We start from the raw sequence: 12,213 nt of genomic DNA, 5'->3' as shown, positions 1-12,213 counted from the left end.
TTTTTGGATTAGTTTGAACAGTTTAAATCATGGGCAGTGTAGCCATTGCTCTTTTTTGTGCCAGCCAGGTGCTCCAAGCCCAGAAAAAGCTCTTTTTCACGAAGAGCAGCCAACAAAGCATTCCAACCCATAAAGTGCTTTCCTTACAGAGCCAAACAGGGGATAATTAAACTTTTCATGCTGCAATAAAGCTGTCAAAGAGTCCAGGATGACACTGATGATATGATTCACAGCAGCCTTAAAATTAATTGAAAAAAACCTGTTACTGTAATTATAAAGCAACAGGAAAATAATACTATTCTTTCACACAATTGTTTTGGTTGTTATTATACTTATGACTTCAAAAATAATTTTTAATAGTACCTGCTTAAAGCCTAAGGTCCATGAAACTGATGTGCTTACTTAGCTTTCTCATCCAAAAGTATCCCAGTTCCCTCACACTCTGGAAGAGCTTGAGTAAATGCTTCCCACACCTGGAGCCATTTTCTGAGAGAAACAGAGGAGAGAACCACGCTTCCAAGCCTTGGGCACACAGCATGGAAGGGAACCAGGGCTCCAGTTCAGAATTTATTTCCAGGTTCGAGCATTTGCATCTTGGATATGTTCAGCTGCCAGCAGTGCCCCAGCACTCCAATTTAGCTGCCGAGCAACCTCCTAAAATTGATGTTTTTCATGAAATTGAGCATTTTTATCTTGCACAACTTAATTATATTAAATGATGATGCACTAGTAGGACCTAGAGGAACATTTTAGATGTGCTAATGGTTGTTTTCCATTAACGTGCTCTAATCCTTGGTGAAGTCTTGCTCACAGTCATCTTTACACTTTAAAAACTGGGAGTATTTGATGTTATATACAAGGTGCACTTAGAAGAAAACCTGCTGTTTGTTCACAATGTGAAAGCACTGATTAAATATTAAGTTATTACACAATATCCTATGACCTGTCAAAATATGTGAGGGGAAAAAAGGTAGTATCAAAGCAAATTACCTTTTAATACAGTAAGTGTTGCTGCAACAGTTTGGCTGTCACACAATAAATTCCCTCACTTGTAATTAAGAAGGAACGTTTATTTAATTGTTAAGTTCTTTAACATTTCCCTTGAAATGCTAAACATCTGAGTTTCTGGTCTAAAGTTCATTAGACCCTCTGGTACCCATGGCACCTGCTTTGCTTTGGGTCTGTGTCACAGTAACAAAACACCAAACCCAAGTCTTTCTCTAGGAGTCTTTATAGCCTATGCTAAAGCTTCACTAGGCTTTTGTGCTCTCCAGCTATATATTCTGCTTCCTTAAAATAATGATGATAACATTACATCACTAAGTAATTTTTCATTACAGAGAAGTATGTGGCACCACGAGAAATGGGTAATATAATCTATACTGCCACCTATTGTGATGTGGCTATGAAACACACAACCATTGAATAGCAAGAAAAACAAGTGAGTATGATAACGCTTCATCATAACTCCATTTTAAGCATGCTATTGACTGAGTAATTTTGACATGAGAACAGCATGACAGTAAATACATATTCCCTGAAACTCACTGTGTGTTTATTCGAGCAGTGTCACAAGGAAGACAGGAAGCAATTTTCATTGTGGGCTGCCAGCAAGAAGGATTTCTCTGCAGTATGCTGTGCTCAGACCTGTGCTGAAGAGCAAGCTTTCTGTGTGATACCTTTGTCCCACCACAGCCAGGAGGGCACAGTCATAAAAGCCACTTGCAAATTTTTAAGACTGCCCACAGCTCCCCTCATGGACCTGCAGCCACCCAGTGTTAGGCTCAGCTCTGCAATATCCTCCATGAATAACTGCATTTGCTTCAACATTGTGTGTGCTGACGCACACTTATTCTTCTGGGACACTCTTGGCCTGCTCTTTGCCCTATGCATGATCAGAAAACCAAACCAGACCTGCTCATTTCACTGCAGATCCTTGCAAGTTGAGTTTTTGGGGACTGCTGGGTCTCACTGCAGTCCCAAAAAAGAGAGATTAGGGCTTATGGCTCATTAGCGAATCTAACTTAAGTCCTGGTGGTGTACAACTGCTTCTCACAGCATGCATGGATACACAGCAGTCCCTGGATTTGGAAGCCCCCCAGCAATGGTGCTCCCACTGTTCCAACTGGAGACTGAGTACAACTCTCTGAAAGGAAATAGTGACATGTTTTTCCTCTTCTGGTTTCCCCTGCCAGAGCACGCTGCCCTTTTTTTTACATCTGTTCTAGGCCTCGAACAAATGAGCAAAAGGTAGTTTGTCTCCTGAGAGCCCATGATATGAAATCTTTGACCAGAAAAAAAAAAAAAAAATCCCAGTCTCCAGTCTCCAAAGACATCTTCTGGACCAGTTCCAGCTGGGGACATCCCTGTTCTGAGTGAGCTGGGCTGTGTGCCTCAGTGCTTCCTGGATGCAGACAGTGCAGGAGTGCTGCCAGAAACATGGTGAACAGAAGAAAATCTTGTTTCTCAACTATTCCAGCCCACAGTCAGGAGATGATCTCCCCAGCCTCCTGTGTGAACAAACTGAGGCTCCTGCTCTCCAAGAGGTAGCAGAAAATCAGCCTTTGCCACAAAGGTCACCTTCTGCCTTTGTGTTTCATTTACAGAAAGTATAGAACAGGGTCAGAACACCCATTTCCTGTTCCCCAGATTTGTGTTACCTCATCATGCCTAACCATACTGTGGAGTTTTTTCTTGCTGCCAGTATTTAGCCCTGCAAGATTCGGGAAGTTGAGAGGTCAGGTTCATCATCCACTGCTGCTCTTTTAAGAGGGCACATAAGAATACACAACACTGCCTTCACAGAGGTGCAGAAATGTGACTTACAACCCTTCTGTAATTCTGTTCTTGTCCCCCAAGCTCACACACCCTGAATTTTGCTTTTTACCTTACCTCAGTCATCATAGTCCTAATTTTTAATTTTCTTTGAACACACAGGAAGACTTCATGCCACATGTAAAACTCAGTCTGGGCTTCTGTTGACATTTTCCTTCTCCATTATCTGCCTTAAGTCCCTTCTCTCCCTCACACTCTTACCTCATCTTAGCTGGTTGCACCTCCCTCTGTTTTCTACTGCCCCATCGTTCTCCAAGATCAAATCCATGGCCCCAGCTTTGCACACCACATATGATCCACATGCTTCCTCCACCCAGACCTTCCTTCCATGTCACTTTTCCTCCATCTCAGACCTGAAGTGTTACACAGCCACAGTTGCACACCCCAACTCTGCTCCTGAAACCTGAGACAAAGTTCCTTACCTTTCCACCTTTCTCCTTCTCCCTCTCTCTCTCTGTCATTTGTCAAGCCAGATATAAAATCTATCTGTCTCACTGATTAAACATCACCAGAGAGGAAGAAAAAAAGAATGGAGGTTGTTTCCAACTCTGGATTGCCCTGATAGCAAGTGGTTAAATATACTGAAATCTCTGCCCTGCCTTTTACAAGATCAGTGGATGGCTGTGTAGCTCTGATGCTATTTTAAGCTTTAATCTCCTTGCTTTCTGCTGGCAACAGTGGAAGCATTGCTACCTCCTTGCACATCCATGCTGCAGTTCCTCTCTCTGTGGAGGAAACCAGGGGTACCACTTCCTACAAAAATGTCATGGCTGGATTTTTTTTTTTTTCCACTATTGGCTCTGACCCCCTCAGCAAGAAAAATGGAGGGGAGAAATTCACTTTCAAGTACTTTTAACCATCTCACCTTTAAATTACTTGAACAAGGACTCTTATGTAGGGTGGGTTTGAACTTCACTCTTCAAGTACCATTAAGGTGGAAGTGGTAGATTCAAGGTCCCTTGTTAGCACTGCATACTCCACAAGACAACAAAAACATAAATAGAAGCAGCAATTTGGCTACATTTTATTCAGAGGCAAAACCTAGACTCAGGTCTTGTGCTGATGTAGCAGAAACCCTGGGATGATGCAGGTCATGCCAAAGCCAGCAAAAGTGCTTGCAAATTCATGCCCTTCATCTCTCTGGCTTGTCTTTGCTCTTCAGACCTTTAACAAAGTTGTCTAAATGTGCACAACAACTTCTATTGGCCTGAGCAAAAGTGCTTGCAAATTCATGCCCTTCATCTCTCTGGCTTGTCTTTGCTCTTCAGACCTTTAACAAAGTTGTCTAAATGTGCACAACAACTTCTATTGGCCTGAGCAAAACTGCAGCTACTTTAGAAGAGGACATGCCCCTAGGAGGATCGGTTAAATACATTATTAAATAAAAATGGCTGTTGGAGTAAAGCCAGTGACTCATTTGACCGGCAGAAGGCAGGCTTTTCCAGCCAGGCACAGGCAAACCACCTCCTCCTGTGGCCAGGCTGATGGGGACATTGTGCCATCAGCTGGGTACTTGCAGCCACAGGGCCAGCGCTTTCCGACCCAGAGGCAGGGGCTCCACACAGCCACATCTTTTCCCTAGAAAAGCTACTTGCGGCAGACAAGAGTGCACACAGAGCCTGTGCCTGCCCTAGGTGAGGAGAGCAATCCACCCTGCAGCACAAAACAGGATTAGGAGGTCTTGAGCCCATTAAGAGGACAGTAGCTAATCCTTGCTGCAAAGGAGCTTTAGGACCTTGTGTCCTGCAAAATGCACCCCACTATCCACTAGGATTTAATGGAGGTTGGCATGTGTGCTGGTTTGGGTTGGAATAGAGTTAATTTTCTTCAAAGTCGCTAGGCTAGTGGACAGGGCTGTTTCGGCTTTGTGCTGAAAACAGTGTTGATAACACAGGCATCTTCTTTTATTGTGGAAGAGGACTTGCACAGCATCAAGTCCTTTCCTGCTTCTCACACCACCCTGCCAGCAAGTGAATGCCCAAGGATTTGGGAGGAAGCACAGCTGGGAGAGCTGGTCTCAACTGCCCAGAGGGATATTCCAGACCATATAGTATCAGAGTCAGCATGTAGATCTGGGGGGAGAAGTAGGAAGAGGGTCCATTTGGAGTGACAGCCTTTGTCTTCCCAAGCCACCTTGATGGAGCTCAAGTGGTGGCTTTCCTGGTGTTGTGGTTGAAAACAAACTGAGTGAGAGGCTTCAAGTCAGAAGTACAATTTAATGAGAAGAAAAAAAAAATAAAATAAATGCAATAATACAAAAAAAACACTGCCAGAGTCAGAATACAACCTGAGTAGGGTGGTGGAAGCAGTCCAGACAAGGTGGCCTTCCTGAAGTAGTGATCCCGTAGAAAGGTCTGGTAGCTCTGGTCCTCTGGGAATCCAGTGGGTGAGGGCTGTCTGTACTGTCCCAAATCTCTGCTTATATCCAGATGAGAATGCTTGGCTCCTCCCCCTGGGCGGAGCATCTCACAATGGGATGAAGAGTCATACAGTGGGTCCTCGATGGCCCATTAAAGAGAGATAACTCCCGGAGGGAGTTACCTATGAGTCATGCACAAGGCATTGATGGGCCATTAACTGAAGATGGTGATAGAATACATCCTAAACTACAACCCAGGACACCTGGGGATGGCTGAACACTTGCCTGCCCACAGTGAATGAATTCCTTGTTTTGCTTTCCTTTTCTGTGTGGTTTTTCTTTCCCTATCAAACTGTATTTATTCCATCCCATGAGTTTTCTCACTTTTACCCTTCTAATTCTCTCCCCTGTGCTGTGAGGGGACAGTGAGTGAGTGGTTGGATGGGGCTTATTGCTGTCTGGGGTTAATTCTGGGACATCACTGGTGGCCCTGGCCTTAGCAGCAGTCTGCTGTGGAGGCAAAAGCTTCTGACCACAATTTGCTTTGGGACTTCTTACAAAGAAATGGGAAGTGTATGTGACAAGCTGGAGAAATAGTATTCTTTAATGGCCAGAGGAGTGCAACTGATTGTATAGCCCAGCAAAGTGCAGACAGCCTTGAAAATCTCATTAATTATGCTCCCTCTCTTCCAAACCACAACTGGGCCCCTTCACTGCACATCTCTCCCTGAAGGAGAGAGCTCTTGTTTTCCCTTCTCCTCTTACCTTCTGCTTGCTGAAAAAAAACCAGGCAGCTGCAGTCTCTTTTCCCCAGGTGTGCTTGCTATTATGCCAGGTGAAAAAACCTCCCTTTCTCCTTTTTTCCCCTCTTTTTGTTACCTCTGCTGGTCTGAAGTTTATCTCCTCACTGCCTGTCTTCTTTCTGCTGCTGGCTGGCTGCAGGGCTTCTCAAACCTGGTTTTAAAATGCAAAGTGACTCCTGGACTATGTGGCTCTGGGCCAAGCTTTCACAGGCAGCGGCTAAGAAAATAGACTTATTCCCTCCTCTCTGATGTGGGTCAAAACTTATTCCAATAGATGCTTTGGCATGAGAGGAGCAACTTCAGAAACTGACAAAGATGTGATTTGAAGGACTCAGGCTTCAGCTGAGTGGGTGGGTGACTCCTAAGCAATGTACATGTAGTGGCTCTTTTCCTTCCTTCCTTCCTTCCTTCCTTCCTTCCTTCCTTCCTTCCTTCCTTCCTTCCTTCCTTCCTTCCTTCCTTCCTTCCTTCCTTCCTTCCTTCCTTCCTTCCTTCCTTCCTTCCTTCCTTCCTTCCTTCCTTCCTTCCTTCCTTCCTTCCTTCCTTCCTTCCTTCCTTCCTTCCTTCCTTCCTTCCTTCCTTCCTTCCTCCTTCCCCAGCAGCTCTCATGAACTCCTCTGGTTCTGCTTAATTTAAGCCATGTATTTGGTATATCCTCTTTATACAAATACATCCTCTCTACTCTTAAGTTTCCTTCCCTCTCAGGGGTTGTTGAGGGAACTTTCCAGCCTGACCAGTCAGGAGTCTCTCTGGGAGTCATACTTCCACTACCCAAGTCTTTAACTGCTGGGGCTGAAAACTTTTCACAGCACACAGTGAGAGATGTCAGAAAAGAAAGAAATTCACAGTACTTAAGTGAAATTGAAGGTCAAACTCATCTGGTCCAAGTCCTTTTGAAACAACAGATTCAGTAGTAGGAAAATGAAATTCACAGCAGGGCAGTGTCCCAGACATGGCACAGGCCTTGTCAAGGCACTGCTGCATTACCACAGCAACACAGGACAATGGATAGCATGAGCAGAACTGATTTTACTGGGTTTGGATATGCAGATTTTGTTACCATTCTACTAGTCTGAACAAGACTGTGACCCAGGTTCAGCTCTGAGTGTCTCTGTGATACCCCTGCTGCCACAGCATGGAGTGGGAGTTGGGAGTTCAGAAGTTTGTCTCAAAAGGGGACCACACTCAGACAAAGGAGCTGCCTTAAAATAGAGGTGTGAAATGGTGTGTGGTGTACAAGGGAAAATCACTCATGGTAATAATATCAAGAGTATGAAGCCTAGTGATATGGAAACAGGAAGTGAGAGAGAAAAGGAATGTGGAATTTAACAGTGAAAGGTACTCTGGAGAACACAAGGTGTCTAACTGATTAGCTAAAGTATGGTTCTCTGTCACTTCTACTGGAATTTTTTTAAGATAATAACCTTTGTAAGAACATAAGCAGAACCAGGAGCACGCACAGGTGTTTTCAACAAACTCAAAAAATTAATCTGCATGGGGCAGGATGTTTATGTCCTCTGGAAGAGGCTGTGGTTCATCACTAGGTCAGAAATACTCTCCTCCAGGAGCCACAGGGCTCCTGTGGGGCAGCCTATCCTTCATCCATTGCCTCCTCAGCCAACCATGTTCACAGAAATCAGGTTTCTACTCAGACAAACAGGAAAACTTCCAAATCCAAGTGCTGTGACTGACAAAGGAGGTGCTCCATGGCACATTTCTTTTTTTCTTATTTTTGCTTCCTCTCAGAAATACCCAAAGTTTGAACTCCAGGATGCAGGGAGCAGGGGGATGAGAGCTAGCACAAACACTCTGCTACATGGTACAGGATGTGTCCTTAAAGGATTCAGACTCCAAGTTTTTCTGTAACATTGATGATGTGAAGCTGGAGTTGAGGAGAAAAAGATTTCATCCCACCTACCCTGATTTACGATGCATTAAGTGATGACTGCAAGTTTTACATCAATCTCACTCAACTCTTTTTCTCCCTCCTTACTGTTCCACTGGAGACGGCATTACCACTGACTTGCAGTGCTTTAAATAATAAAAATACTATTTTTAAAGATGCAAACCTTCATTTGACACCACATTTATACTGGGCATGAAAGTCGCACTAAGTGAAGAGCAGTTAAAATCTTATGGTTTGGTTTTTTTGGTTTTTTGTCTCATCCCACAAGTTTTCTCTTTTTCTTTACACTCCTGATTCTCTCTTCCATCCAGCTGGTGGGGCAGAAACTAGGTGGCTGTGTGATGGTTGGTTGCCATCTAGGGTTAAAACTACAATATGTGTACAAAACTAGAAAGGCAGTGGATTTTAGTGGGACTTTTAGGGGAGAAAAATCATTTTCTGAAGTCTCAGAAAATATTTTACTATCCCTCCATTCTAACTGGAAGACTTCTAAGAAAATCCACAAAGAATCAGAGCTCTATCATACTAAGGATATGTACATAACACACATAACATATCACAGAGCTGTCCCTTGTGTGCAGGTTTTAATTTTAAATAAGTGCAGAGCCTATTGCAAAAGCAATAAAGTAGATTTGATAGTCACAGCTTTCTCTGTGTGCACATAAATAAATCCTTACTATGTCTCCTTCAGTGCAATGACTGATTCAGAGTACTGAGGGAAAGCCTGTCTTCACTGGCCCACTGTTCTTGCTGTGCAGCAGAACCCTCTGAGACAGCAGAAGTTGTCAGTGGGGAGCAGAGAACTTCACAAATCTTGTTTTCTTGAGTTATGATAGAAACACTGCACTAATTACATCCAAAGACAAGAAGTCATCATCAGACTGACTTCTGAGGCTTTATTGTTCATAAAGATAATGAAGTGATAAACAAGCATTGTCATGATCTCCTAGGCCACCCACAGTGATTCCCTGCAGAGCAGCTCAGCCATTTTCAGGTAGTTTGATGGAAGGAAAGCCGGGGAAATCTTAATGATCTCAGATTATTTCATGCCCTATACACAGAGGCTTCTCTGCTGCTCCACCGATCTCCCTCTGGCTGACTGTTGTGCTGGTGGCTCCTGGCCATCTTAAAATAGGGACAAAACAGAATGATGCATCAGAAAAGAGCCAATGCACCAATGAAGAGCCTGCTGAGGCAGTTTGTCTGTGACTCACTCCTTGCTTTGTGCAGTTATGGACCCCAAAAAACACAAGAGGCCTCCAGGTCGATGGTTGTGGGGTTGATTTAACCATCCCAAAAAAGCCCTTTCCAAAGTCACAGTGACCTGGAGGTGGCCCAAGGAGAGGGGTTAGTTAGTGCCAGAGCCACACTGCATTGCACATAAGCAGTTCTAATGTCTGTATACAGAGAAAATTTACTGTATCATAAAGGCCTTTTTCCTCTCTTGTTATTTGGCTAGCTTGGTTGCTCAGATTTTTTGTATCATTTTTAACTAGTTTCCAAGCCCTCTTCCACATAAAAATGTAATAGCCTGCCGCCTCCTCCTCTCACATTACACAGATTTATCTGGCACTGCAAATAAATGTAAGTGCTGCTGTCTGGCTATTGTTTGAAGGAAACACAACAACAGCCTTATCTTATGCCTGGAACAGCAAGAATAGAATGTTAACATCCTATTTCTTGTGACTTTCAAGATGGTAAGTGCTTTTAGGAGGTGGCCAGGTGAGGCTAGTTCTTGGTTTATGCTTCAGGTAAGTGTAAGGAAGCACTATGTCTGGTGGCAACTGCTCTGGGGAAAAATCCTTCCTTAAAATTCTAACCTTTGTTTCAAAGAAAAAAATTATAAAGAGATGCATCTAATTCACCATCCTGCATGGAGACAGATTAAATGCAACTTCTACTTGTGTAATTCTATGGTTGCCCAGGTTGATCCATTATTGTTTTAGAGGCCTGAAGTATTCTTTCCTCCTCCAACTTCTTCCCATTGTTTCCTTTGGGTCTTCTGTCTCTGACATTTCTTTTTGGCCTAAACACGCTATGAGTGTTTACTCTGAAGATATTCTTTATCCCCTCTAGCACCACCATCTGTGCCAGGGCCTTACCACCCTCACAGGGAAGAATTTTCTTTGCAATGCCTAATCTAACCCTGTTCTGTGCGAGCGTGAAGCCATTTCCCCTTGCCCTGTTAATCTAAATCCTTGTAAATTGTGTCTCTCCATCTTTCTTGCTGGCTACTTCAGGTATAGGATTAGGTCTCCCCAGAGCCTTTTCCTTTCCAGACTGAACAATCCCAATTCTCTCAGCCCTTCCTTGCATGAGATGTGCTCCACCCCTCTGATCACCTTGGTGGCCCTCCTCCAGTCTCATGTTCACAAGAGTGCTGAAGGAACCCACAAAACTGTGGAAATACTTCTCAATGGTGACACTTCCCCTGCATTTGCAGTTTAGAAAGGAATTTGTGATTGAATATTTCCATATAATCCAATCTGGAATTAAGAAGTGGGTCTACAACTGCAGAAATCAATTTAACCACCCACCCCAATACACCTCAGGAGGTTTCAGTGTTACTGGACCCCTGTGTGTCTGACCACAGGTACTATTTCTGACCCAGTTGCCTCCCCAGGCCAAAATATGAAAAATCCCTTTGGATCTTAGAGTTTGGTTCTAAACTGTTTGGGGAAAACTTCGATTCATGGGCTCATGGTCATGATCAGTGTCCTTGCCTCTGGACAGCCTGAGGTGTGGCATGACCAGACATGATTTCTCCTCCTCATCTTCTGACTGGTTGCAAGTTGAAACTACCACTACCAGCCCAGCTTGTGGGTGCTAACTGGAAAAAATAAGGTGTCAGGTACTTGGAAGATAACGTGAATATTCAAACTGCAGCCAAGGCCCAGCCTGGTGCCAGTGAATGCAGTCCCAGGAGGTCGTTGGATGCAGCTAGGAAGACTGGAGCAATGCTTCTGCATCCTCTTGCCCTGGATTTGTGCAGTGATGAAGAAGGCACCACCATGGTGGGAGAGGACACACAGAGGCAGTGGCAGAGATGGCTTTAGAGAGGCATCCTTTGCCACCTTCACTGGCAGGCAGCAAAATCTCCCCATGGTGATGAATTTCTACACTGGAAACGGGCTCCTATTGCTATTGGCATGGGTGTCCATGCCAAAAGTGCTGCACTTTAATTCCAGCACAGCGCTTACAGCTGGAAGGAAAACACCACGCTGCAGTTCAGCCCATTGGCTGCATCTCTGCCAAATGCCACCATCATGAAATTACTATTCCTTTCCAACACAACTTCGGGGAAAAAAAATACTTACTAAGATTGAATTAGTGAGATATGAGGTAAAGCTGCCTCACAGGACACCCAACCTCATACAAACATCATGCAATGATGTCCAGAGAAAGAAATGGAGCTGGGGAAGGGACTGCAGCACTAGGAGTAGCTGAGGAAGCTGGGGAGGCTCAGGCTGGAGAAAAAGAAGATCAGCGGGGACCTTCTGACTCTGCACAACTCCCTGACAGCACGGGGCAGCCAGGGGTATCAGGCTCTGCTCCCAAGTCCATCTGGACCATCCAATGCAAGGACACTTGGGGCAGGTGACACAGGAACATGTCCAGATGGGGTTTACATGTCTTCAGAGGCAGCCACAAAAGTTTGGGAAAAGATGACATTTTGATGTATAATATGTCAGAGGATTTCCTAGGCAACTTCCAAAGCTCTTGGTCACTTAGAGTATAAGCATTTTAAGTGCTGAGCACAGAAAAGTTCCATTGCACAGTCATTTCTTGCACAGCTGACTATTGCTGTTTTTCGTGTTTAATGGCTCTCCACGAGCACAATTTTGACAGCCTTTCCTGTGCCCTGGTTATTATCTTTAGGTCTCTTCTTTCACCTCTAAACAATTTTCTACACTTACACATTGCTTTGGTTGCACACTTATGTCGCCCGCTTAAAATCCATGCTATATTTGGGCATGCTGGATCCATCCATTATTTTTTCATTTTCATTTAAACTGAAAATAACATGTAATGAAAAGAATAAAGGCCCACAAGGTCTCGGTATTGTCCTCTTACACGGTAGTCCACGAGGCCTCAGGAAAAAGTAGCTTCTTCAACAAAAACTCGTTGGAGGAGGTTCAAAGGAATGTCGGTGGGTCAACTGATCAGTACTGCCACCCTCAGTGGAAAAGTTGAGGTGAAAGCTCTGGTGTTGTCAGTCGGCACCACCAAAACGAGTTTGGAGGTATTTATTTGTATTGGAGATGTTCATAAGGACTGATGAGACGCTGTCTCGGGGCGAACGGACCAGC

The sequence above is a fragment of the Sylvia atricapilla genome, chromosome Z (assembly GCF_009819655.1).
Source record: "Sylvia atricapilla isolate bSylAtr1 chromosome Z, bSylAtr1.pri, whole genome shotgun sequence".
NCBI classification, from domain to species: Eukaryota; Metazoa; Chordata; class Aves; order Passeriformes; family Sylviidae; genus Sylvia; species Sylvia atricapilla.
This window is presented reverse-complemented; position numbering follows the sequence as displayed.